The sequence below is a fragment of the Lissotriton vulgaris genome, chromosome 4_1, assembly GCF_964263255.1.
Source record: "Lissotriton vulgaris chromosome 4_1, aLisVul1.2, whole genome shotgun sequence".
NCBI classification, from domain to species: domain Eukaryota; kingdom Metazoa; phylum Chordata; class Amphibia; order Caudata; family Salamandridae; genus Lissotriton; species Lissotriton vulgaris.
Window position 1 is genome coordinate 1,651,439,451 of NC_141691.1, and position 27,760 is coordinate 1,651,467,210.

The window sequence follows — 27,760 nt, forward strand, 5'->3', positions numbered from 1 at the left end:
TCTAATCCTCCCATGTGGCATGGAAAGTTCAAAATGCAGTCTGTCTGTATCCTGGGGTTTCCTTCTCCTCTCCTCAAGTGGGTACCTTCTCTCTGAGCTCTAATGTTGCAAGTAGGTGATGGCCCTCCTGCTTTTAGTTTTTACTTTAAGGTACCATGGAATGTTAGATTTAGTAGTATTCTCCTCGCAGTTGGTGCAATTCTGGTGTGGTCTGCATAGCCCTATTCTAGTATGTCCCGCTATTTCATGGGCTTTCTATATTGGTGTTTTTTGTCATGCACACTCTCATTTGTCCTCTCTACTTTTTGGGAGATTAAGCGGCACATTAGGATCACAGGCGGATCACCACCGCCCGCATGGCGCTGGCGATCCGCCTGTGATCCTACCCCGCCCGCCACCCAATTGCCCCCGCCATATTACTATGGCAGGGGGACCGATGTGGACGGAAGGACTGTCTGCCGCTTTTCTGCCAGGTCAACGAGTTGACCGGGCGGAAAAAGGGTTAAATATGGTGGTGGTGTCTGTTAGATACTGCCATCCATATAACTATGCAGGCGGGGACATGCCTTTCCCGCCACGGAAAGGCATGCAGTATTAGACATTGAGGGCCTGTTGTGGGCCCCCAGGGACTCTGGGGGGTGGGGGTCCACATGGGGGGTACCAATGGTACCCCCCAGAAGTTCCATACACAACATGGCATGCACCGCGCAGTGCCTGCCATGTTGTTCATGGAAGTGCACAACATGCCTTCCTGGCATTGTGGCGGGCGGTGCTGAGTGCACCGCCCGCTGCAATGACAGGAATGTAGGATGCACCCGCCACTGTGGCAGGAGCATCCTAATTGCCCCCACAGGACCCCCGCCCTTATGGCGGGCAGTCCCGTCTACCGATAGGGTGGCTGGCGGACAAAGTCCGCCGGTCATCCTAATGGAGGCCTTAGTGTTTTACTGGCTATGTAGGGGATGGTGGTTTCAAGCTCCTTTTCCCTCATGGGTGCCTAGGGTCTTCTCTTCAACTGATTGGCAGGCTTCTCTCTAGTTTTGGGGACCTGCTTCTTGCCCGGGGTTCCTCCTCTTGTTCTTTCTGCCTTTCTTGCATGCTGACATTGGTCTTTGGAAGTGTGATTCTCTAACCCTCTTTGGGTGTCAGAGGAGCATTACATATGTGGGTCCCTCGCTCTCCAAGTTGCAGACCTACCAAAGCCATCAATGCAGATGTGTTCAATCTGTTCATTCATCCACAGGCTCTTGGGGCGGGTATGCAACATTATCGATAGGTCAATTCTGAGGTCTACCATGTCTATAGACTATTATTGGCGCTTAGCGTTTTTTGGGCTATTTTCACATACAACTTTGTTTGGTACTCTGACTTCACTATTTTTGGTTCTGCATAAATACTTTGCACATTGCCCTTGGCTAAGCCTGTCTGCTCTGTGCCGTAGCTACCAGGAGTTTTTACTCAGATTAATTTAGTGAGCTTTATTGTTCACCCTCATGGTGTAGGGTTATTATTCCATGAGGAGGGTGCTTGCCCACCCCAAAAAATAATCCACTTTCTTACAATCCCACTCCTGGCTTCCCTACAACACATCCCTTATTTACCCACTGTTAGAACTGATAACCTAGGTGTGATTTCCCCAATACCTTTTGCCGTTCACTCCTCCTGTTTTGCTGAATTTATTTTTGTTTGCTCTAGACTCTGGGCACCTTACCAGTGCTAACCAGTGCTAACATGCTTGTGCTCCCTCCTGTAAACATGGTCAAATCCGCTTACACCCAATTGCCATATTCAATGTGCTTGTACATCCATAGTAGAGATGTACTATATGTAACCATGGCCTGTAAATGAAATGCTTCTAGTGGACCTGATGCACTGATTGTGCTACTCACTTAAGTAGCCTTTTAAATATATCTCAGGCCTGCCATTGAAACATTTGTGTTCATTTTTAAACTACCATTGCGACCTTGCAAAATAAACATTTTGTCAGGTTACAGAGGAGGAGGATATGGGCATTGAGGAGGAGGCAGACGTTTAGGGGGATCAGGAAGAGGAGATGGAAGGACAATGAAAACCACCTTTTTGTGGCCCCTGGGGAGAGAAGGGACGCTGACAGATTTTGGGCCTCCAGCCCACAAATTTAGCATTTTACTGTTACAACAACCGCGTTTGTTAGAACGCAATACCTTTACATCGCAAGTCATTAGATCGACTTGCTGTAGGGGGGCGCTGGACTTAGGAATAATATAATTTGCTATTCTAACTCCAGGTTGCGCAACAGTATGTTATGTTATATTATGGATATTTGTAGAGCTTATGGCTACCCGAACGCGTCCCAGCGCTAGCTGAAAGAGAGGCAGGTCACAACAGCTTAATAGGTGGGGTTGTGGAAAAACAAGTTTTCAGAAGTTTATGAAAGGGAAGGAGATTTAGTTCCAATCGTAGGTGAAGAAGGGAAGGTGTTAGAATAGTAAATTATACTATTCCTTAGGTTAGAGTGCCTCCTACAGCAAGTCGATCTAATGAGGTATCACGTTCTAACAACGCGGTTGTTGTAACAACCACTTTGTAAAAGGAACACAATGTAATAGCAGCGTCGTAAACGCTGTTTCCTGCAGCCCACAACCTGTCCCCAGATGAATTGGTGGACAGGAAAGCAGAGAGAGAATTCAGACTGCCGATGGCCAAGGTAAAAATGGAGCAAATGCTGGCTCTGAAGGAAAAGAGACTGGCTCATGTGAGGAGTCTAAGAGAGCTGGACCTTGGAGCTCAGAAAGCATCAGAGTCCAGCATCAGTAGTGGTAGCAATACCCTAGTGTTCCACAGGGACAGGATGGGCCACATTCCCAAGGACCTGATACCTAACTTTGTTGTGGGGGATGACATAGATAAATGGATTGAGGCCTATGAGGTTGCCCTAGGGATTCACACAGTCTCTAAAGGAGATTGGGGAGGCAGTCTTTGAACACACACTCCCAAAGGGATAGACTGTTATCCCTTTGGAAAGGGGACAGGATGAGGTATCCCATCATAGAGCACTCTCTTACTAGGAAATACAGCCTTACCCCAGGAAAGTATAGGTAAACGTTTAGGGACAGACAGACACACCCCAACAGTCCAGGATGGATTATGTTGTTCTGCAAGGCACCAGGTGGTTGGGTGAAGGGCAGTGGTGTGAATGATTACCAAGGGTTGTACAATTTATTGGACAGGGAGCACATGTTCAGCAATTGTTTTACAGAGCTGTACCAACACCTACACAATAGTAAGCTCTCTGAAACCAGGGAGCTTGCTAAAGAGATGGACCACCGGCTCAGCACCAGAGTCTACCAGAAGGTATATGGAGGACATCACCCAAAGCATGGACAGAATCCCCAATAGAAGAAAGAGGGGTCAGAAAAAGGTAAAAATAAAGAGTAGTCAACAAGCCCTCAAAATAGTTTCAAAGAGAAAGGTAATTAGTCCCAACCTGATCAAAAAAGAAAGTGGTACTTCAACAAGAAGACAGGGATGTTTGTCCACCAGTGCACTGAGTCCTACAAGTATGGGTATGATAAGGCAGACACCAAATGCACCAAGAGGGCACAGTCCTCACTTGTGAACAGACACTAGCATTGGCCAGTGTAGCACTTGTGGAGGAAATGGTGCCATTCAGCATGTCAATCTTGACAATAGAATTTGGCAAAGGACAAGGACTGGGACAAAAATTACTATGGCTTGAAGACATTGAAATTACTAAGTAAATATGTTAAAGAAAGGGTAAGAAAATAGGTCTGAGCCTGTAAGAGAAATAGCATGTAAATGTACAAAACAAAAGCAACTATTATGAACGGTTAGTAGAGAGAAAAAGGTAGTACAGATTCTTGTACTTTTTCTTGACTCAATTTCTGCTGATATTAGTACTTTGTGCCACATTGTGTGTGCTATGGCCCCAATAGAGCTCTGGTAAAATCAGTTTCACTAAAGTGGTCTATTTACCATTTCTCTATTGTCACTGTAGGCCAGTAAATAGAACAATGGCATTGGGATTAAATGCCATATGTAAGTTGTAGTGTGTATGTACATCTCCTGTATGTATGGCAAACATATATGGCTCTCAGGAGTACCGTTGTTCTGGGTGAATGTCACTTTTAAAAGTACTGCAGTGCACAGGGAAAGGAGAATTGCTTTTGCTACATAGGAAAATCCATTTTTACATATTAATAAGTCAACCCTAAAGTGGGTCCTGTAAGCCTAAAGGGCTGGGTGCTCAATAAATAAAAAAATAGCATTACATATTTGAAATGATATGCCTTGCAGTGACTGAGGGCCCGATTCACAGAACTAACTTAAGACAAAATCCTAAAGTTACTACCATTTTGGTATTCACAGAAGGCACTTACTCATTTTGGAATTCACAGAAGGAACTTACTCATTTCGGTATTTACAGAAGTTAGGAGTCTTAACTTTAGGACTCCTAAAAGCCTTTTGTGAATACCGAAAGTCTTACAATTAGGATTTTTCTCAGTTTAGGAGTAGTAAAGGTAGGACTCCTAACTTCTGTGAACACAGAAATGAGTAAGTGCCTTCTGTGGATACCAAAATGAGTAAGTGCCTTCTGTGAATACCACAATGGTAGTAAGATTAGGATTTTGTTTTAAGTTAGTTCTGTGAATCAGGCCCTAAATGTGCAGAAGCAGTTTTTACTATGTAGATTTAGCTAGATTCTCCATGAACAGGCTAGATAAAATTAAAACCATTAATGTCTGTCTTCACCTGTGAAAATTCTAGAAAATGTTTCAACGTTATTTCTCTCTCAGTTTGAAAAGCATAATTTAATGGAAAAATCAGATTTTGTTAACTTCAGTAGAAAAGTTACTTTACTAAAGTGCACTTTGTGGTTCCTGAGCCAAACGTAGCTTAGAACTGGGTTTGCCACTCCTCTCACCTCTAGAAGCTCAATACACATTACTAGCTGCAGAAACCAAACGTCCCGTCAAAGGATAATGGATTGGCCTCTGGGCTCATGAAGGCAAGAGAATTGTCAGAAACTGACCCCTTAACAGGGATTAGTCATCTGGAAGAAGTATAGGAATAACTGGAAGAACAAAGGACAGTCTTGACACTATCTCTATTGACTTGAAATGCTAAATGAGGCTGACTCTCTCAATTTCAAGGTTTGTTGAATCTATCATGCTCTGGTACAGTGAGGGAAAACACTTCCAGAGTGAGAAGACCTCCTCCTGATAAGGAAGTGATTTATGGAGAGCTACAGACCATTTAGATAGAAGAAGGGGCTAGCCATTTTGGATGAAGTAAGAAAGTAGACAGCATTAGGTGAGAAAAATATCCAGTCACTAGTGCACAGAATAAAACTGGGACATCATTGCCATCTCCTCAGAACATTCCTGAACATTTGAAGACTATACATGAATAAGAAGTCTGTGCTGGAAGAAAGAAGACTCGAGGATTCTTTCTGGCACCCAGAGAATGGAACTGCTCTACAAGAGTCAGGTGGCTGATCGACTACTTGCCTCCTTCAGGGCCACCAGAAAATAGACAGGCCCTCCAAAAAAGGTCCAAGACTGGATCCCGCAGCAGCCTTGCTGGAGAAAGACATAGGGCCATATGCATCATCATCACCATTTGCGATTTCTGAATAGCAATTTTTAAGGAATCGCTATTTAGAAATCGCAAAATGGTATGCATGTAGAAAATCGCTATTTTTTAGAGAATTTCCAATTATTCCTTATTGGCCAACTCGCAATTTGCGAATTCGCAAATAAGGAATAATTTCCCATTCATTCCTATGGGCCAGGAGGCCCATAGAAATGACTGTGAAATAATTCTCAATTTGCGAATTCGCAATTTGCTAATCGCAATTTGAGAATTATTTCAAGGGTGTAGGGGTGTCTCAAGGACACCCTGCTGCACCCCTGAAAATTACATGTGTGTGCATATGGCGCACATACATGCCCAATGGGCATGTATGTGCGTCATATGCCACACTCACAAATGCACAATTGTGCATATTTACAAGAAATCGCAAATTACCACCAACTACAAGTTGGTGGTAATTTGCGATTTCTAAACCTGAATTTGCAATTTTGAAAAGCTTCATACATAGCATTTAAGGAATCGCAAAATTGCGATTCCTTAAATGCTTAAGCAGAATAAGGAATCGCAATTTTTTGCGATTCCTTATTTTGCTAATTTATCATACATTTCAAAATCGGAAAAAAGGCCGTTTGCGATTCGCTAAGGCCGAAATTCTGCAAATTTCGGCTATTAACGAATCGCAAAAGGCTTGATACATATGGCCCTAATGCCTAGAGGTCCGTCATGAAGAACAGAAAGCTGCAAGAGTGGACAGTAGGACATTTCCCAGCAGATGAGGCAATATAGGATGTCATGCCCTCAGTGGACAAGAAAAATAAATTTAACTTTACCATGCGGAATTACTGCATGGAAGAATGGGATGTTGTTCTCCCACACCCCGAAAAACTGGTTGTGGCAGAATCAGGCAGTGCAGAATTCCATGATGTAATTCTGCTCTAACTGACTGGTAAGGAGAGTCTAAGTATTTAGCTAGCCAGAGGAGCTTAGTTTCCTCACCTGTCTTTTCCCATCCATTAATATGGATAGGGATCATGTCACTATGGGAACCAGGGGAAAGAGAAGTTGTCATATGTCCTCTCAGTATGAATATTTACAAAATCAATTATGATGTTTCGTAACAGTCAGGTTCTCTGTCAAGCCACAAACAGTCAGCAGTTCTTAAGTTCTAGGAGGATTCGTTTCCAGGATAATCCTTGCTCAGGATAAAAGGACACTCACCCACCTAGGTGGCATGCTTCATCATTGGGTCCGGATCCTCGTTGGGTGGAGAGGTGCAATATCCAAAAGTCCTTACAAGGGACTTTGCGGAGATCTTTCATTCTGCCTGTCCTCACAAATATTAACCTTATATTGGATTCCAATATTAGTTAATAATAAAATGTAATTTAAGGATATCCATAGATAATCTATGCTTGCTTACTTTGCAGTCCCTTGGAACAACATTATTCAAAAAGGCGATTATCTGTACGTCCTGCTTATTTATAAACACAGGATAAAAGATCTCCACAAAGTGCTCTACAAGGAACAGTTTGGTTATTGCATTACTCCCAGGGTGGAGCAGGACAAAGTGATGAAGCATTCCACCACCGTGGGGGACTGTCCTGGTACCCTGAAAAAGGATCAACTTAGAACTTAAGAACAGCCAACTGTTTACAGCTTCTCCGACACCGTAACTGTTATAGAACGTCATACTAGATTATGTAGATAGATTTCATGCCAACCAGAAACATTTATTTTCTTCTTCCCAGGGTAAACAATGTTTATTGTCAGTACCTGGGAAAACAAAGACAGAGCACTAAGTTAATCAATATCATGTAAATGAGTTGAATTGAATGGGCAGAATGGGCCTACTTCTGAAAGAAAGTTGTAAATGTAGATCACAGGTCTACAAGTTTGACTGAACGCTGATTTATGACTGATAGGAATTCGCAAGCAACCTTAAGAGGACTGGATGTCTGCAACAGTCATAGGTTTCTATGAGTACTCCATTAAACATCTTGTGAATTCCACATTATCAACAAATAGAACTTTTTTTCATACGGATATTTGTAAGAACTGTAAAATTGTGCATGGGAAAATATATTATCATGAGTACATTGAGCTTTTCTTCATTTTGTTTTCTTTTCCAAAATGTAATTTTTTTGTTGTTTTAGAAATCCGTTTCCCTACACATTCTCCAGCTTTCATTTCTACCTTGGTAAAATAATTCACCATCAATGTAAGCCTTCAGCCATTTACAGGGTGGGGATATGTCAGAAAATATTTCGTTATCAGAGCAGGTTTTAGGGTGGCGTGACCGTGCTGCCACACTGGGTGCTGACATGGAGGGGGGCATTGACCTCAGAGGGGGCGCTGTGTTTAGCAATAAAATGATTTAAAAGTGCTTGCTGCAAAGATCCTTCCTTGTGCATCCAGCTTTCAGGCAGCAATAAAAATGTCAAGGTAACTCTTGTGATTAATGTTCCTGTTTGAGAGAAAGAACAAAGTTTTGTTTAGTGGCAATTTTGACTCATCAGAAACTATTGCACAGGATTCATATGTCTGCTGCAAAGAACATAGCTGTATTTTATGTGGATAGCTGAGCGGATTAGTAAAGCAGGCATTTACCATCACTTTAAAACAAATTAAATGTATGTGAGAGAGGAGCCATTGAGAGATGAGGGGCACTTTTGCCGGGAGGCAGTAAGGGAATCCGAGAAGGATTTCATAGGGAGGGTGTGCACCAAAAATGATTGTCACACCAGCCATCACCAATGCTAAAGCCGATCTTGTTTGTAATTACATGCAAACTCGTGAGATTGTGCAAAAGCCTTCCAGGACCTCCTCACCCTGGAACTTCCTCTACATGCCCAGAAAGTGGGATTCACTAACTTGTAATATTACGCAACCATGAGATAATACTTGTGTTCATAAATACATTTCAGTACAAGGTCATCTTTGGTGAACACCTTGCACTCCTACACTGAGCAATTTGTACATGTAAATAGAATACATGAGCAAATGACTGTGTATCAGGCCCCTCTGTCATCACTCTTCCTGTAAGGTTACATGGACATACTAAACCCTATCAGAAACAATATGAACAGTTTTTAAACCGAACTTACACTAATTTTAAAAATGTGTTGGATTATTTATTTGTACTCTTAGTACATTTCTAACAATCCTTTCTTTCTCTATTTCGAAGGCTCTTATTCCATGGTGTAGTGCAACTCGATACTGGACACAAATGCTATTGTACCTGAATACGGACTAGAATTAACACGTTAAAACATAGGGGCATATTACCAAGCAATAGCGATAATTATCGCTATTGCTTGGTTAGAGACAAAAATTTACCGCTGAGCTGCAGCAATTTTTATCGCAAATAAACCTTGGTATTACCAAGGTTTATCGCAAATGCGATAAAAATCGGCCGCAATGCATGAATATCACTGAAAAGTCAGCGATATTCATGCATTACTGAGCTAATGCTCTTAGCCATGTTATCCACCTCCCATTGGATAACATGGCTAAGAACTGCTCAGGGTAGGTGTTAGCTTTTGGAGATATTCGCGCTTAGCGCAAATATCTCCAAAAGTTGGTAATAGGAGATAGCAATGTTAGCGACTGTTTCCAGTCGCTAACGTCTTGGCACGCCCACTTTGCATGTCATTAGTGATAAATATCACTGACATGCAAAGTGGGGCCCAAGATGGTCGCTATCTCCTACTAGCTGTCGCTAACTGGTGTTAGCGACAGCTAGGTAATAGGGAGATAATTTTATCTCCGCTTTCTTGGCTTTTAAAGCCAAAAAAAGCGGAGATAAACCCCCTTGATAATATGCCCCATAGTCCCTTTTTTCCTGCATAAATTACACCGGGTTTTACGTGACGAAATCTGAGCATAGAAAATGATCTGAAAGATGTAAAAAGTGTGAGATGTCGGTATGATAATGCCAGTGAAGTATGGTATCCCACATTTAAATAAAATAAACACAGTTACTGATTGTGCTGGTTAAATCGGTGCAACTAAGCGACTTCCAAAGTGAAGCATACTTTCGACTGTACAACATCTGGATAACGTGTAACGCAGGAATATTTACAAGCTCCTTTCGCCACCGGAGCATCACTTTTTCTGATGCTCTGGTGGTGTAGTGCCATTTTACCTATTAAAAGGTGGTGCTAAGCCACTTAATGTGACTTAATGCCACCTTGTAAATATGCCCCTTTCTGCCACAGTCTGCTGCGGCAAAGAGGTGAGAAATGGGTGTTGTAGTGGGGGTTCCATCACAACACCCATTGCTTTTTGATGCTGCCCCAGATTTCCAAGGCCGCGGCAGTGTCAAAAACTAAGGCCAGGTAATACCTGGTCTTGGAATGGCGATACTAGTTGAAATAATTAGTTTTGCTCTTTCCATGATTCTACAGCACACATCGAATTCATTATATGCAGGAAGGCGTCCCTCCCTGCGCATACACAATCACCCTGCAGCGCAGGCACCATTGCAACATAGCGCTCGGTGCCTGTGCTGGTGATAGATAGCTTTTTCAGCGCCAGCGCTAGGGGAAATGCAGGGGTGCGCCATATTTTTGTAAATATAGCGCTTCCCTGCGTTTCAAAAATGTCGGAGTGTGGTGCTGCCAAATTTGGCCGAACACCACTTTCCAACATTATTCAGTAAATATGCCTGAGTTTTTTATATTCTTACCTCCCTTAAACACTTGCCCAATAGTAGTGGTTTCAGAGATGTGTCGCCTTGTTTTCAATATCTTCAGCTTAGGGGATACAGATTTATACATTCTTTTATTCACAGTGTAAAAGTGTCTATCTACGGTACATAGTCTTGTGTGGACTATTTGCGACATATCTGGCATTTCTGTTTTTTTATGCTTCCCTTTTTATAGTGCACTAATGCAACAGGTGATTTCTTGTTGCTGAAGACTACAGTATGCATTACGAAATGATTTTTATTTACGTTTATGAAAGCACGAGATTCTGTCAATGGAAGGGCAGCCACTGAACAATAATGATGAAATATTAGTCTTTGAACTGAACTCGGTCAACACATGTAAGCCAGAGTCATGTTTGCAAACACTGGAGATATGCTCCCAGGGGTGTAGGTGTGAATGGTGCTGCAGGTGCAGTGTCATCAGGATCTAGGGCTGCGAGGGGCCCACTTCACTCCAATAAGTTTTTGTTACCAAACTAGGGGATATAGGGGGTTGGAGAGATTTCCTCACTTACATTAGGGCCCATTGAGCTAATACTAAGTCGCTGGATGCTTCCTGCTACCAGCTACTCAGCTCCCTGCCATGTTTAGCAAGCTCTAAAACCTTTGCAGCTGGTTCATAGAAAGGTCACCGTAGACCCCACTTTATTAATCCTGGCAAGAATTATCCAGGCCCACTTCAGCTACTTCAAAATGTACTTGCCTAATTAACTCTCTCTTGTGCATGTTCTTTCATCTTGTCTATATAATACCAATCTCTATTTTCAATTTTATTTATAAAGTGCTCCCATATGCTAGGTCTGTCCGTAGCAATTCTTCAAATAAATAAAGAAGTGGCCATTACCCAAACCCTTCACTCAGCTTTCAGTTAGAAATGACATGTCTTAAGTACTCAGCAACAAATTATTACTTTTGAGCTCTCATGTTTTCACTAGGGACAATGGTGCCATCAGTGGACTATTACTTTCAGGCCACAGCTGTTGAGACTAATTAGAACTGATGCTATGAGCGTGGCGTGATATTGTAACGTTATGGCACTTACGTGTTCAGTATTCTACCCTTCCTAGGCATTGCCAATCTTGTGGGAGTGAGATGTGATCCTAGAAGCTAGCTCCCCATGCCATCCAACTACTGACTCCGCCCAAATCTGGATGATGACTTGGACAAGGCCAGTACTCGTGGGAAAAGGGAAAGTGGATAAAAGAAGAGACGACAACGTTCTCCACTAGTTTGGTCCATCTACATGCAGTCACTTCTCACTGTTCCTTTACTAGTTGGTATGGCTTGTGTCTGTGTCCATCTAACAAATAAAAGAGATGATAAGTAGTGATATTCTGACACAAAGTGTAAGCGGAAATCAGTTGCCAGCCTTAGAATTAGCTTACCAAAATCTTCCCTCTTTCCCACTTTAAACTTTGACCTTTTGAGTGAAGAGGTTATACCTAGTGAACACACATTAGAGTATTACTAAATAATTCTGAGTTGTGATTACATATATAACTTACTTATTGAAACCCATCTCAATACCTTTAACACCAAGTGGGAAGGACGGATACCATGCTATTAGTGTTTCTAGGGAATTTGATTTAATTCCCTCATTGAATTCAGTTAACGATCGACACTGGAAATTGAATTGGAACTCCAAAATTATCCCACATTAGCCTTTTTGGACCACTGTCCTATTACAAAAACAAACAGAAAAAACACTTCACTCTGGTTCACATACCCCCAGATTCATCAAGAACACATTTTGCGATTCCTTAATAGCGAAAAATACCGATACCCTATTAAGAAATAGCAAAATGCTATTCATCAAGAAATCACTTAAAAAATAGCGATTTCTAATAATTCCTTAATAATACATTAATTGCGACTCGCAAATTGCGTGTCGCAATTAAGGAATCTCTCCCCATTCATTCCTAAGGGCCTAGAGGCCCATAGGAATGAATGGGAAGACTGGGAATGAATGGGAAGACTCGCAAATTGAGATTGCGATTTCAAGGGTGCAGGAGTGTCCAAAGGACACCCTGTTGCACCCCTAAATTTGATGTGTGCACCTATGTTGCAACTTTGAAAAATGCACTTTAGTGCATTTTTCTAAGTTTTTGCTGTTCACCACGTAGTTGGACTTTGCGGTAAATAGCGGCCCCAGATTGCGAATTCGCAATTTTAGAATGGTTCATGAATTGCATTTAAGGAATCTCAAATTGAGATTCCTTAAATGCAATTAATCGCAATTTAGCGATTTCTAGAATTGCGATTTTTGCATTTGGGATGATGAATCCCAAATGCAAAAATAGCGCTCGCAAAGGGCCAGATTCTCTGAATCTGGCCCTTTGCGAGCCGATTTAGGCTTGATGAATCTACCTGATAGTCTTTTTTCCCTTTTCTGGAACTTTGATAAAATGAGTCACATGCACAGATTTCCATTAAATCAAGTACACATATACATTTTTTGTGCATGCAGCTTACCAATTTTGTAGCAGCAATCCACTGTTGGTAAAGTGTTGTTCATTTTACTCTTACAGGTCTTCTGGTTCCTACTATGAACTGTGAAGCAGTGCCTGGTTACAGACCGACTCCAGGGCTTCCAAGAGGTTGGAGACAAGCGGTTGGCAGAGACTGCTATTGGAATTGCTCATGACATTTCTTTAAATCATAAATAAATGGCATTGTCATTTACATTGCCAATAGCTTAATCGTTAAATAAGTGGCATTGTAATTTACAATGGCCAACTGCAAGACTTTGTTTGTAATGTAAGCCATGCTTTCGCATTACTGTTGAATTTCATTATCGTCGCCTAGTGCTATTTTTCAGCCGTATATAGCGTGAGTTTTGTGGAGGTGCACCCTGCACGCTCACACACTGCTCACCCTACACACTCACACACTGCTCACCCTGCGTAATGCGAAAAGACCTAGCTCTGCCCTTCGGCCTGTTTTGTAATCGTACAGTAGGTTGTGAGTAGCAGCGCTTGATTGGTTGAGGCATCCCCTCCTTGCTGCTCCCTTCACAGAGGGCCGGCTGCCTCAATGAAGGTCCCACGTGTTCAGCTGTTCTTTGTTTTAGCTCCTGTGTGTCAGTGCACCGTGTAAGCGCACAAGCATACCCTGCTCTCTCTGGAACTGGCACTCGGCACTCACCACTCTGCACTCACCACTCACCACTCTGCACTCACCACTCTGCACTCACCCACTCTACACACTCACTCTACACACTCATTCTACACACTCACAACTCTGCACTCACAACTCTGCACTCACAACTCTGCACTCACTACTCTGCACTCAATACTCTGCCCTCTGTACTCACTATTCTGCACTCAATACTCTGCACTCACTACTCTGCACTCACTACTCTGCCCTCTGCACTCACTACTCTGCACTCACTACTCTGCCCTCTGCACTCACTACTCTGCACTCTCTACTCTGCACTCACTACTCTGCACTCACTACTCTGCACTCACTACTCTGCACTCTGCACTCACTACTCTGCACTCACTACACTGCACTCACAACTCTGCACTCACAACTCTGCACTCACTACTCTGCACTCACTACTCTGCACTCTGCACTCACTACTCTGCACTCACTACTCTACACTCTGCACTCACTACTCTGCACTCACTACTCTGCACTCTGCACTCACTACTCTGCACTCACTACTCTGCACTCACTACTCTGCACTCACACTCTGAACAGATGCATGACTGGGTATATACACTTGTTTTTTTAAGTCCTACACTCGATAGTAGGTGTCGTTGGTTCTCGTATTTGGCATCACTGGCAGTGGCCTGAAGTAGGGCAAGCAGCAGTGGCCTCCTCAGAAATATCTTGGGCCCTGGCACTTATTATGCCACAAATTAAACACTGTTAACAAGTGATTTTGCTTTCTAGCAACCACGTCACTGCCTCATTATTTACCGCTCTGTTTTCACTTATGTTCATGGACACATCATTGTTTTGTTCTTCCGCGCCAGTGGCACTTTCCGTTAATGCACGCAAACTGCAACCTGTTGCATAACTTGCAGATTTCAACAAAAAACATATTGTGCCTGACCCGTCAGACTCCCCAGCAGCCTTCAAGGCACGCACCTCTGCCGAGCCGAGGCCCAGGAGGAGAGGCTGGAGTGCACGCGCGCCCAGAATCATCCAGTCCTGACACTAAATGCACACGCTCCTGGAATGCCAAATACAGTTCCATGGCTTCCGAGAGCAGACAGCAAAGAATGGTGCACGCGCGCCCACTATCTGGATTCAATTACGGCGATCCCTGACAGCTGGTAATTGATAATTTATAGCCTTCTGCTGCGCGTCTCCGAACAGAATATGCAGGAAGTGGAGAAACTCTACAAACTATGGCCTATTGCTTGCTGCCTTGTAAAAAGACAGCCATGCGATGGCCAATCGACATGCAGCTGCCATAAATAACTAACACAATTCACGCGCTTCTCTGGAATGTCTAGGTTACCTTGTCGAACTGCCCTCTAGAGGACTCTGGCCACACCCACTTCGTGGGATGTAGGCCGAGCCCTAAAAAGGACAATCTATCAGCAAGCCAAATGACTCAGGAAAGGGGAATCCAGTAGCATGGTAGGCATATCACAGGTAAGTTAAACAATATAATAGGCAAGGCATTGGCTTCTGGGAATTGCTTTTATCCATGCCACGCCCGAACACTAAGATGCGAGGTCTGTAGTCTTCCAGGTGGCCATCCGATGCACAGGACAAGGTCAACAAAAAAGACTAGCCCACATCCTGTGCAAGGTCCCTGATCATGACTGCATTGGCATACTTGAGGAGGAGCAGTAGCAGCCATAACAGTACCCTTTCTAGAAGGTCTTCACCAAGGCTTGGTGGGATGTTGTAACTGAAGCCTACTTATGAGGCGAGGAGCATCTATGTGACCCACTGGTTGCCAAAACTAGCTCTCAGGACCATATCTTTCCCAATCAACAAGATAGAACAGACGTCCTCTAACTCTTTTCCTCCAATGTAGTTTTACATCATATTTGGCATGAACCTTTATTTCTACAGGGGATGGTGTTTTAGGAAAGCAGGTTCCTTCAGTTACAGGTTTGATCAGTTACACATGAAATGTTAGATGTACTGATAGTGTTGGTGGTGAATTCTAGATTTACAGCAACAGGATTTATCTCTATTAGGCTCTATGAATTTGGACTGAAATAAAATGTGGCCTCTAAGATATACATATTTGATAGAGAAACTTGATCCTCAAGGCTGTTTGACTGTTTAGATGTTCTATACTTGTGTGCAAACTCCTTATACTTTTTCTTGGCGTGTTATAAATGTTTTTGAGCAGTAATGTGAATGTGAATGAGGTGTTCATAGACCCCATGAGCTACAGGTACTATGGGGCATATTATCAAGAAACTGAGTTAAAATTATCGCCGCTTCAGCGGCAGGAAACTGCTGCTAAAGCGGCGACAATGGGCTTGATAATATGCCGTAGACAATTCCCATAGAAGCCCATGTTCACATCAAAACATGGGCTTCTATGGTAATTTACAAGGGCATATTATCAAGACCATTATCGCCGCTTTAGCTGCAGCTTCCTGCTGCTAAAGTGGCAATATTTTTAACTCAGTTTCTTGATAATATGCGCCTAAGTTAGGTGTCCAAATATCTGTATTCATCATTGTGGGGGTAAAAACAATAAATACAGAAAAAGGGTGGAAAAACCTGAATTCACTAGCAGAATTATTGAAGGCAAATTCTGTATTCCATAACCAAGACTCCCATCTGAACTATTTTGCAACATTTGGCATTGTGAATACGGGTCAAGACTTAGATTTATTCTCTCAGTCTGACCATCCATCTGTGAGTGATGACTGAAGGAGAGTCTGACTCCAATACCTGTAAGGTCAGAAAAGGCTCTCCAGACGTGTCAAATAATCTGTGAACCCTTATCTGAAATAAACACTTAAGGAATTCCAAGTAGCCAAAATATTGATTGCATTAATAACTCAGCTAAACTTTTTGATGATGGCAATCCTTTAAGTGGAGCAACATGTGTCATTTTAGTTAAATGATCAAGAGTAACCAGAGAAGTGTTGAATCCTTCTGGGGTGCCAGTTAACTCAACAATGAAATCTATAGATACTGTATCCCATGGATGTGGTTAAACTGCAGTAGGCTGGAGTAACCCAGGAGAGCTGCATGGGAAACCTTACTCTGTGCACATATTGCACAGGTCTTTACACATTTCTTGGCATCCTTAAATATTGTAGGCCACCAGAAATGTCTTGTTGAAAAATCTAGAGTCTTTCTCTCCTCTGGATGCTTGCTAAATGACTAGAGTGACTCCTCTGTAAAGCCTATTCTTGTCATAATTTGGTAGCAAGAAATTGAGCTTCATTTGAAAAATACAAACATTTATCTGAAAACGAGAATGTAGTGTTAATACCTCTTTACTTTCCACAGTGCCTTGCTTTTGTTGTATTTGAGTCTCAAATTCATCAGTTTTTCTGAAGTCCCACTAGTTTTTTGGTAGGTTTTATAGATGGAGGGTCACACAGGACTTCAATAGGGGGAAAACTCATACTATGACAAAGTGTCTGCATTTCCATTCTTTCTTCAGGAAGAAATGTGATAATAAAATCATAATAATTAAACAACTGTGCCCAATGTAATGGTCTAACAGACAGTGCTTGAGCTGGCTTCAGGAACTACAGATTGAAGTGATCTGTCAACATTCTGGTAGTGCGTTGTGCCCCCAATAAGTAGTGACACCATTCTTCAAATGCTACTTTTATGACTAGGAATTCCCTGTCTGCTGTGGTGTAATTTGACTCTGTCTGGCTCAATTTACAAGAGAAGTATAAATGGGGTGAAATTGTTCAATGTAATGGTCCCATTATGACACTATCCCTCTAATGGCTCCTTGTGAGGCATCTGTCTCAACAACAAAGGGGCACAATAAGTCAGGGTAGCTAAGCACTGGGACAGTGACAAATTGTTTCTTCAAAATTTGAAAAGCATATTAGGCTTCTGAATTCCATTGATTTTCTCTTTTTGGACAGGCGTGTTATGGGAGAAACTATGGATGAGAGCTGATTAATGAGGTGCTGGTAGAAATTGGTGAGTTCTAAAAAAATGTGCACTTCCTTCACTGATTGAGGCAAATCATCATGCTTAACTGACTAATCTGGGCATTAACACCACTGCCATCTATGGTCTGGATGTTTTCTATCCTGTCCCTTACTATAATGGAGATGCCTAAATTCTTATCAAAAGACAAATTATTCAAATTTCCTGATGCCTTTGGCTCGCTTTCTTCCACAGCTTTTGATTTAGTTTTCATTTCTCTATTATTACTACTTTTTGATCTGATTTACCAGGATCACTTTTTCTGACAATCGATTATCTAATTTGATTACTAAATCAATAAGTTCATCACAATCCTCTGGAGGATTTATAGCTTGGGCTAGTAAATCTTTAATGCAGCCTCATAATCCCCTACAAACGAGTGAAGCTCTTTTCAAGCCACCCAGACAGTGCAACTAGTCGATGAAAGTGGTCAGATAAGAATGATGGTCCTTACTACATTGTTTGAGATTTAATAACTCTGCATCTACACATTGGGTAAAAGTCTGTTTATCAAACAGCGTTTTCATTTCAGTTTTAAAGTTTGAATAATTGTACAGGAATGGATCATCCCTTTCAACCATTAAAATAGACCAGGTAGCAACCATACTTCTCTAATGAGAAAGAACAAATGCTACTCTAGACTGCACGTCAAAGAAGTACGCTGATTTACAACTCGCACTGGTACTGATTCCAAAAGGTGGAAAATGTGAAAAGATCCTCATAAAATCATATAGGTGGTGCCGTTATTGAGTGAGGGGTTATCACCTATGTAAATGGTGTTGGAATAAGTGCTCCAGTAGCACCTTCTGCCTTTAATGGTGTAGTGTGTGGATTGGGATGAATAGAGGTTGGAGGTTTAAGCATACATGTTGACTCGTACCCCAGCGGTAGTTTGTCTTTCTCTCTGACTAACACTGCTTGGGGTTCTCTGAATCTCATCTCATTTTTGTGATAATGGTCATGTTTCCTCCTGACATGATGCAAATCTTCAGTCTTGTTTTGTAAAGCCACTAGGAGGTTAACTATGTCAACCAGTGAATGTTTCGGGGACTCTATGTGGCTCTGAACAACAAAACAAAATCAGTGGGCCTACTATTCTGTAATAATATGGATCTAACCTGCTCAGTATTTGTTCTTTCCTAGGCATAGCCAATTCTGTGGGTGCGAGATGTGATACAGGATGCCAGCTCTCCATCCTCTCTTCCGCTGTCGAAATCTGATTGATGACTCGGACCAGGCCAGTATTCGGGGAAAAGGAGAAGTGCATAGAAGAAGAATAAACAATATTCTCTGCTAGGTTGGACCTTCAGTGTGTCGGCACCTCTCATTCTTCCTTTTCTGTTCAGTACAGTTTGTATCTGTGTGCATCTAACAAATAAAATAGAAGATAACTAGTGATACTCTGATTCAAGGTGGAAATGGTGGTGTAGGAGCGGGCGGCATGTCACCTCCCCGCTACCACACTGCCAAAGCTCACCATTGGCCCCCCGCCAGATTATGAGTTTTCTCGTAATCTGGCGGGTGCCTATTAAAAAGGCACCACAATGGGAATGTCAAAGCAAGTTCCTGCATGGCACGGACAGTTAAATACATGCCCTGCAGGAACTGTGCATGCATGCATATAGAGGGTACACCATCTGCCTCCTGGATGCTTCCCCATGGCCCTCACTGCTTTGTAGAAAGAAAAACCCTTTTAAGGGGTTCACTGATGCACCTTGTCCTTAAACTAACAAAGAAAAGATTGGCACAGAAGCTGTAATATCAAAAGAATGCATTTATTAACCTCGCATGAGTGAAACGGCGTCAATACGGTACCCTAAGGCCACTGTATGAGACAGTCTATGGAGTACAGAAATCAAGGGCCTTTTATTGCCAGTTTACTGTTGAGTTAGCATGAAGATTCAAAAAGAGGCAGTACAAGTGTGCACACAAATAACTATTACTCATATAAGGCTTAACAGAAATTACTCAGTCAACAAAGTAGGAGGAGTAACAGAGTTGCTAACATCAGTTAAAATAGCCTGACAGTTATACAACAAGAGCCATGCATTCTACCAGGTAGGCCTTTCTGAGCATGTGCATTGCTCTGGCTCAGTACTGAAGGAGTTAACTGTAACTGATGGCTTAAGCAGAATGCAAGGGCAGGCAATAGAAAGTACATGGCTAACTAAAATGGCTGCCAAAAACAAAATGGCTTCCGCTGATTCCACAGCCTGACATGTTATGGAGGGCTTACAGCTATGAAAAGGGTGGCAATGAAGAAACTTGTAATATGCTTGGCGGTGCCGCAACGGCACTGCCAGCATATTACTGCCTCACACTGCTGCAAAACTGCCGGACAGTGGGTCCCTGACGGATGCAGAAAGCCTGCAGCAGTAAGACAGGCAATCTCAATAGGGCAGTCAGACAACCGGTGCAGCGGTAGCCACCATGCCATCGAGGGTGTAGCCGTCCTTTAGACTGACAAACTCGTAATCACATCCTTAGATTCAGCTTACAAAAAGCGTCCCTCTTTCCCACTTTAAATTTCACCTTTTGAGTGAAAAGGGTATGCATAGACGAGTCCCACAAAATGAGAGCCTTATTAAATAATTCTAATGAGATGAGGCAACATATATAACTTCCCTATTAACCCCCTGCAATACCTCTAAAACAACTGCTAGTAGCGTTTAGGCAATTTGACTTCATTCCTCATTGTATCTAGTTAACAATCAACACTGTAAATTGAATTTGACCTCGAGAATTGTTCCACATCATCCTAGTACAAAAAAACAAGCATTTACAATGCAATAGGTCTCCAGCATTAAAGTTTGAGTTACTGGCATTGTAAATGACAATGCTTTGCATTAATTTTTTTTTTTTTTTGCAATTGGTATATAAACATTGTTTGTGAATGGTTAGCTGTGAGGTGAGGTTAGAGGTGGTTGGTAATGAAACACAACACCTGTCACTACTTCCTGGATGGGGAGGAGGGAGTATAGAAGCCCATTTGGTAGTGAGATGGAGTGTCATGAAGCTAGGGAGAATATTTTCTCTTTTCAAAGGCCATGACAATTGATTGTGCCAATGTTTGTTTTTAACTAACCTGTGTGACTACAAAAGTTATCCAAACGTATGCAAATGCACCAACCCCACTACACTGAGGCATGTTTCCTGTGCATTACACTCAAAAAAAAGCCCAGGCCGATTCCTCGCCCTGCTTATTTCTTATTCATTTTATTTTGTTCATTCTTATATATTGCAAACTCGATCCGAAGGTATTTATTGGAGCGCTTTACGAGAGCACCAGATCCATTGCACAAGGACACATTCCTTTTTTAGTATGCACGGGGAGATTAAGTGGTTTGCCCAGAATCACAGGATGTTGAGCGGACGCCAGCCTCGAACCTGGTTTCCCAACTCCAAAGTTGGCAGTTCCGGCCGTTGTGCCACATCGTTGAGAGAGAGAGAGAGTGAGCCCTGCTGAAAGGTACAAGGCGCTGCACGTACAAAGTGTAATTATGTAGATTGTAGGCACACACTTCTCAGGGGCCGGGTGAGCTACGCCACAGTGCCACCCAGCGCTCTTCCACCCACTGCGCGGGCATCACCGATGCCACCTCACAGCCGTCCTCAGGGCCCCCACCACTGCCCTTTGATTTTGCCCCACTGAGCTGGAAATGTAAAGCATCTGCAGAGCACTTTGATAGTGTGTAATTATAGCACCAATGTGTAACCTTCAGGTCAGAGGTCAGTGCGCTCGCACGCTGGCCTGCTTTGTGCTAGAGGGAGCGGGGATTATAAACGGGAAGAAAAGCCCTGCAGGGCCGGGCTGTAAAACAAGCAACAGAGGATGTGTGACTCGTAAACCTCACCGCGTGCTCCAAGGGTGAGGGCGGGCATCGTCCAGGCATGAAGCTGCAGTCACTGTTAAACCCCACGCCGTGGCTGTGCGTATGGCCCACTGTCCCTTTGCCAAGTACCCATGGCACAGTTTGGTATGATGGAGCCATATTATCACAGCAGGGTAGTGTGTCTAACAAAAACAATGTTTGTGTGGCAGAAAATGCCCCCGGAATCCCGCCGCGGCCGCACCGGAAGTGAGGCAAGGTCGCCTGTGACGGGGGCGGGCCGCGTCCGGACCGGAAGAGGAGGCAGGCGGAGTAAATGCGTCAAGCGGCTCGCGGCTCCTGTGAACGGTGGAGAGCCCCGGGGCCGCCAGCAGGAGGTTGCGCAAGTGTTACGGGGCTCCCTTGACCAAAAGGGAGCCCCGGGAAAGGAGCTGGCAAGAGCCGCAGCGTCAACTCTGCGGAGGGGGCACGAGGCACATGCCTGGTGCCTGCCCCTGACGCGTGCTGAGAGCAGAGACCCCCGAGATTGGCCCAGTAAGTTCAAAAGGGCTGGGGGGGTGTCTCGGTGCACTCGTGTGTGTGTGCTCGTGTGTGTATGTATGTGTGCGACGGCGGGAGGGGGGCTCGGTGCACTCATGTCTGTGTGCACGCGTGTGTGTATGTGTGGGGGGGTGTGCTCCTGTGTGTGTGCATGCGTTAGCAGGGGGAGGTGTGGCTGTGTGCTACAGCTTTCCAGGAGAGGAGACACTAGCTGGCCACAACGAGCGCTTTCCCGTGCGCGTGGCCCGCTCCATTCCCCAGCGCGCGGCCAGCTCCTGTCCCCTCTCCTGGGAGGCAGAGTCGCTCACAATAGGTCTCTAGCGAGCCAGGAGACCTAAAAAGCAAGAAGCACTTTTTTCCCGGTCACATAGTAACTTTGGAAAAATTGTCTCAAGCACAGTTTTCCATTACTGTAAGTACTCCTTCATATACATTTGTGTGCATGCACGTTATCACATTTTGTAGAAACAAGCCACTATTGGTAATATTTATTTTTCTCATACATGTCCCCTAGCTCCTTTTATTGAGTGCCGAAGCAGCGCCAAGGTGTAGACCAACCCTAGGGCTTCTACTAACAAAGGCTACAAGCTAGTATTAAAAATCCCCTGGGGCAGGCTGGCAGTGAAAAAAATGACCAAGGAAGCGAAATCGATCAGCATGGTAGGTATGACAGGTAAGTTAAACAGTAAGGCAAATGAATCATTTGTCTCGAGGCAGGCTTTTATCCTTTCCGCACCCGAACACCAAGACGGTGAGGTCTGTGGTCTTCCAGGATGGGCGTGGCCACCCGAAGGCAGGATGCTGGCAACAAAAAGACTTTGCAAGATTCCTGGTTAAGGCTGCATCGGTGCACTTGGGGAAAGCTGCAGCAGCGGTGACAGATACTGATTATAGAAAGTAGCTGCACCATCAGACCATATAATTGAATATATGGCCCAAGTCTGGTCTTTGAGGCTAAGTAGCCAGCCATTGATTGGTGGATGCCACAACTGGCAAAATATGTTAAGCAATAGCCAGAGTGCTGGAAAATAGAGTTTGTCAGCCGTGGTATTACAAAAAGTTGCAGCAGACAGACAAGATCAGAAACATACATTGCCTGATACCCTGTCAGGAGCAAAGCAGCCCTCACAGGGCTGACGCCAGCCTCCAGGCACATCTCAGCAACGAGCAGAGAGTCACGGTGACTCTAGCAAATGATACATATGGAGTATGTGTTCAGTAAGCATTTATCAGTGACATTGAGAATAACAAAGGATGTCAACACAGTTTAATTGAAAACAGGAACCAACAAAATGAGCCCAGATTCATGCACACGTGAGATCATGCATCCCTATCTCTGTTCAGTGTTGAATTCCCACTATGGCCTTTAAATAGCCGTTTCATTCAATCAATCAAAAATAGTTTATTTCGGACATAAATTCCATAAAACCACATTAAAAGCAACTCATACAATTCAAGCCATAGCTGGGATAACAGAGTAATGGTTTCAAATACAGTAAATAAAAATTTTTTCACTATAAACAAACCTTATAAAGTGGAAATGCTCAGCTACAGAGTATAACACTGCCGTTGTGCACGTCATGTTTCTGAAACAGTAAAGTGCTGCAGGGGGTGGCTAATCCCCACAACACACCGGGTCTCCTGCCCCTTTGCTATTGATTTTAAATGTAAATACTTTCAGACACCAGGAGTACAAAACTAAAACAATCCGCAGCAGACTCATGGAGTGCTAAGGGTGGCCACGTGCTCAGTCCTAAAGCAGTCACTACGTTTGCGAATGAGCCAAGCTGCTTGAAGATATTTGGACACCACAACAACCACTTCTCTAGCGTCTGAACGTAAAACTCCAAGTGCGACTGCATATTGGCTAAACCCCAAAAGCTTACATACTGGCTTTAGCCATTTCCCACGTGGACGTAAATAAGCATTACAGAAGAAAACAAAATGGTGGAGAGTTTAATCTTCTAGTTTACAAGAAGGACACTTGCTAGACCTACTGTTCTTTTAATCCCATTTTGAGCAGAAACTGTTTAAAGGTAAAACATCGTACCTTCATATTAGGTAGAGTTGCTGTGCAAGGCACCCAGGAATGACACAAAGGAACGGTTCATAATCAGGGAATATCTTATGATCTAGAAATACATCAGTCATACTACCTGACTTAACTCCCTTAAGTTCCTGCAGCAATAGACGTTCCTTAAAATGGTTTTAATAAATGAGCGCCGGACTGATTTAGCTTCATCAGGATTTTCCAAAAGCGATGACGAGCCGATTTCAAGAACATGGACTTAACAAATGCAAGTCAGGAGTTTCTCCCGCAACCATTAGATCTGAGAATTACCTTTAGAGGAAGTCTATAAGATTCTATCTTCTCTGTGGACCAGATCCTATCGACTAAGGTCTAAGCATCCAGCTAAAATACATTGGAAAAATTCCCACATCTAAAAATTGAGGGAGGCAGGGAGCAGTTTATGGATGATTTATTAAACTCCTGAGGAACTTGTTCTCTGCCTTAACAAGTTCCCCATAGCTACGACCCATATGTCTATGTTCTTTACTTTTACATTGTAAATCTCAACCGCAGATACAAGTGAGCTGACCTATGTTTTCTTTCACATCTGATTCACAGCTCCAGCCTCCTACTGGAGTCTCAGTGTACTTTTGTTAATTTGAGTAGACAAGTGAGTACATTCGTCAGAAAAGCCTGCAAATGAACACACTCCTGCTCTTGTTCCAAAGGGACCCCTTTATTTATTTATTTTATTTATTTTATATTCTTGTATAGCGCAAGAATCGACCCCTTACGAGGTATCTCCGCGCTTTGCTCGCAGGATGGAATAGCTGCTGTAGAACAGAGATTGAGGTTATAGACTGAAGTTTGGAATTTTTATTCTTCCTGGAATAAGACGGTTTTTAGTTTCTTCCTGAAAGAGGAGTGATTATGGGTTTGCCTTAGGTCAGTTGGAAGATTATTCCAGAGCTTGGGCCCTACCAGAGAAAAGGCTCTGCCACCTTGTCTGGTTTTTTTGACAAGAGGGGTTTTAAGTAGCAGTTGGTTGCTTGACCGTAAGGCTCTGTCAGGTTTATAGAAAGGTAGCTTTTGGGACAGATAGTCAGGGCCTTTCCCGAACAAGCATTTGTGGACAATGCAACAGATCTTGAACTTGGTGCGTTGTCGTATTGGCAGCCAATGCAGTTCTCGCAGCAGGGGTTTGGAGGGGGTTCTGGGGGGGGCATTCAAGACCAGTCTTGCTGCTGTATTTTGGACTACCTGGAGGCGATTAATAGCACTCTCGTTGGCTTGGATAAGGAGTCCGTTGCAGTAGTCAATTTTGCTTATCACCATAGTCTGCACTAGGGTCTTTCTATAGTTGTCTGAAAGGTAGGGGAAGACTCTTCTTAACAGACCGATGGTGTGAAAGCATGCCCCAGCGACTGCATTCACATGATCCTTCAAGGTAAGATCCCGATCCAGCTTCACCCCCAGATTTTTTACTGTTAGTTTTGGGGTGGGTACTGGTCCCAAGTCAAGGGGCCACCAGTCGGGAGACCACAGTAAGGACGCTTTTCCAAAAAGCATTAGCTCCGTTTTTCCAACGTTGCATTGGAGGCAGTTGGCAGCCATCCAGTTGGAGATGGCCCTCATGCCTTCCGCAAAGTTGTCCCTGACGTTGGAGTTGAAGGAATGGAAAGGGTAAAGAAGCTGGGTGTCGTCAGCGTAGGACACCGGGGTGAATCCATATTTTCTCACAATCTCAGCAAGGGGGGCCACGTACACATTAAACAATGTGGGGCTTAGGCATGAGCCCTGTGGCACCCCCTTCGTGAGCATCCTGGAAGAGGAGCGATATGGTCCCAGGCTGACGGATTGTGAGCGCCCGGACAGAAAACTCTCCAGCCAGGAGAGGGCTTGACCTCCTATGCCCACTCCTTGTAAACGGCTCATGAGGATCTTATGGGACACAGTATCAAATGCGGCCGACAGGTCTAACAGCACCAGAATCATTGAGCCTCCTCTGTCCTGTGACATCTTGATGTTATCGGTCACGGTGAGGAGAGCAGATTCGGTGCTGTAGTTGGGCCTGAACCCAGATTGGGAGTGGTCCAGGCCCCCTGTCGCCTCTATGAACCTGGACAAGTGGATGTTAACATGCTTTTCGGCCAGTTTACTCAGGAGGGGCAACAAAGAGATGGGACGGAGGTTAGAGAGCTCTGTCCATGGGGAGGTGGCATTTTTCCGAATAGGATTCACCACTGCCTCTTTCCATTGCTGGGGGAGTTTACCTTCTATATAAGAGAGGTTCAAAACTCTTTGGATAGAGGGGCAGAGGTCAGTGCAGAGCATGTTCATCACTCTGGGGGGGAGGAGATCGAGGGGGGACCCTGTTTTTGTGGTATTTAGTAAAGATTTTATCTCGTCCTTAGAAATTTCAGGAATCTCAGTGAAGGTTTCAGAATTGGTTTGTGAACAGAGAACGTCAAGCGTCTCTGTGTTGTTGGGGTGTTTGGCCAGTATTTTATTGTAGATGGTATCAATTTTTTCCTCGAAGTATAGAGAAATTTTGTTGCACAGGTCCTGCGAAAAAGTATCAGAACTTTCGCAGGCTGTGGGATTAGTGAAGCTTCTTAGAATTTTATAAAGTTCTCTGGTAGAATTGTCTGCTTCGTCTATTTGGGACTGTAAGCTAGTTTTCCTTGCCTTTTTTATGTTATTGTAGTAGGAGGAGGCAGCTTGTTGATAGAGCTCTTTACTTTCACTGGAGTGGTTCTTCCTCCATTATTTCTCTAGCTTTCTACACTTTTGTTTTTCAGTTTTTAGAGCTTCAGTGTACCAGATTTCTTTTTTGTTATTAGTCGTAGGTAATTTGACCAGTTTTTGAGGAGCTAAGAGGTTTATTGTGTCGAGGAGGGAGTTGTTAAGTTTGGCCAGGGCCGAGTCTGGGTTATCAGAATCGGAGAAGGTTGGAGTTTTCCATGTTTCTACGAATGCTTCCGGGGATATCTTGTGCCATGGTCTACGTTTAATGCTCCTGGTAGTAGAAGGTTCGGAAGGTTTGGTGAATTGCATGAAGGAAAACTCCAGGATGCTGTGATCAGACCAGTATACTGGTTTGGGGGGGTGACAGTAAATTGAAGGATCGTTAGTGAAAATGAGGTCTAAGGTATGGCCACCTCTATGGGTGGGACCACTATTTCGTAGGTGTAGGCCAAGTAGAGCAAGGTCCTCCAGTAGGAGCTTGGTATCAGGATCCTCTGGTGTATCTGCATGGATATTAAAGTCACCAAGTAGAATGAAATGTTCTTTAGCTTTCATGTGAGGAGCAAGAATTTCAGTGAGAGCCAGGGTAAAACTAGTGTCGGTGCCAGGGGGGCGGTAGACTAAAGCGCCCTTCCAGTGGTGTTTGTTACTAGTATTTATTTTAAAAATCATAATTTCCATGGAGGGAAGTAGAGCTTCTTCTAATATGGAGATACGGAGACTGTCTTTATGTATTATGGCGGTGCCGCCACCAGTTTTTATTGGGCGGTCTTGCCTCAGGATTTTATATCCTGTGGGGATTCCTGTCATAACAGAAGGAATAGTGTGGGGCTTTAGCCAGGTTTCCGTTAGGAAACATATTTCCGGTTGGTGGCAGCGAATGGTATCCCATATTTCAATGCAATGACGTGGCAGGGATCGAACATTAAGCAGGAAACTTTTCCAGCCTTTATGTGTGGCTTTAGGAGTAGAAACGTGCCCTGGTATGATTGTATTAAAAGTGGTTTGGAAACCGCACTCACGACATGAGAAAGGTCCTTCTGGGTAGGGCCAGCCACTATCCAAACATTGGTAGTGATCCTGTGGGCCCTCACTGCTTTATAGGGGTTGAAAGCCATAAATATGGTTTTCTTGACATTTAGTTCCAAACCCCTATCACTACAAAAGCTTAGAAAGTGCTCCACTATGGCCTGCAGACCACGTTGGGTTTTAGATATT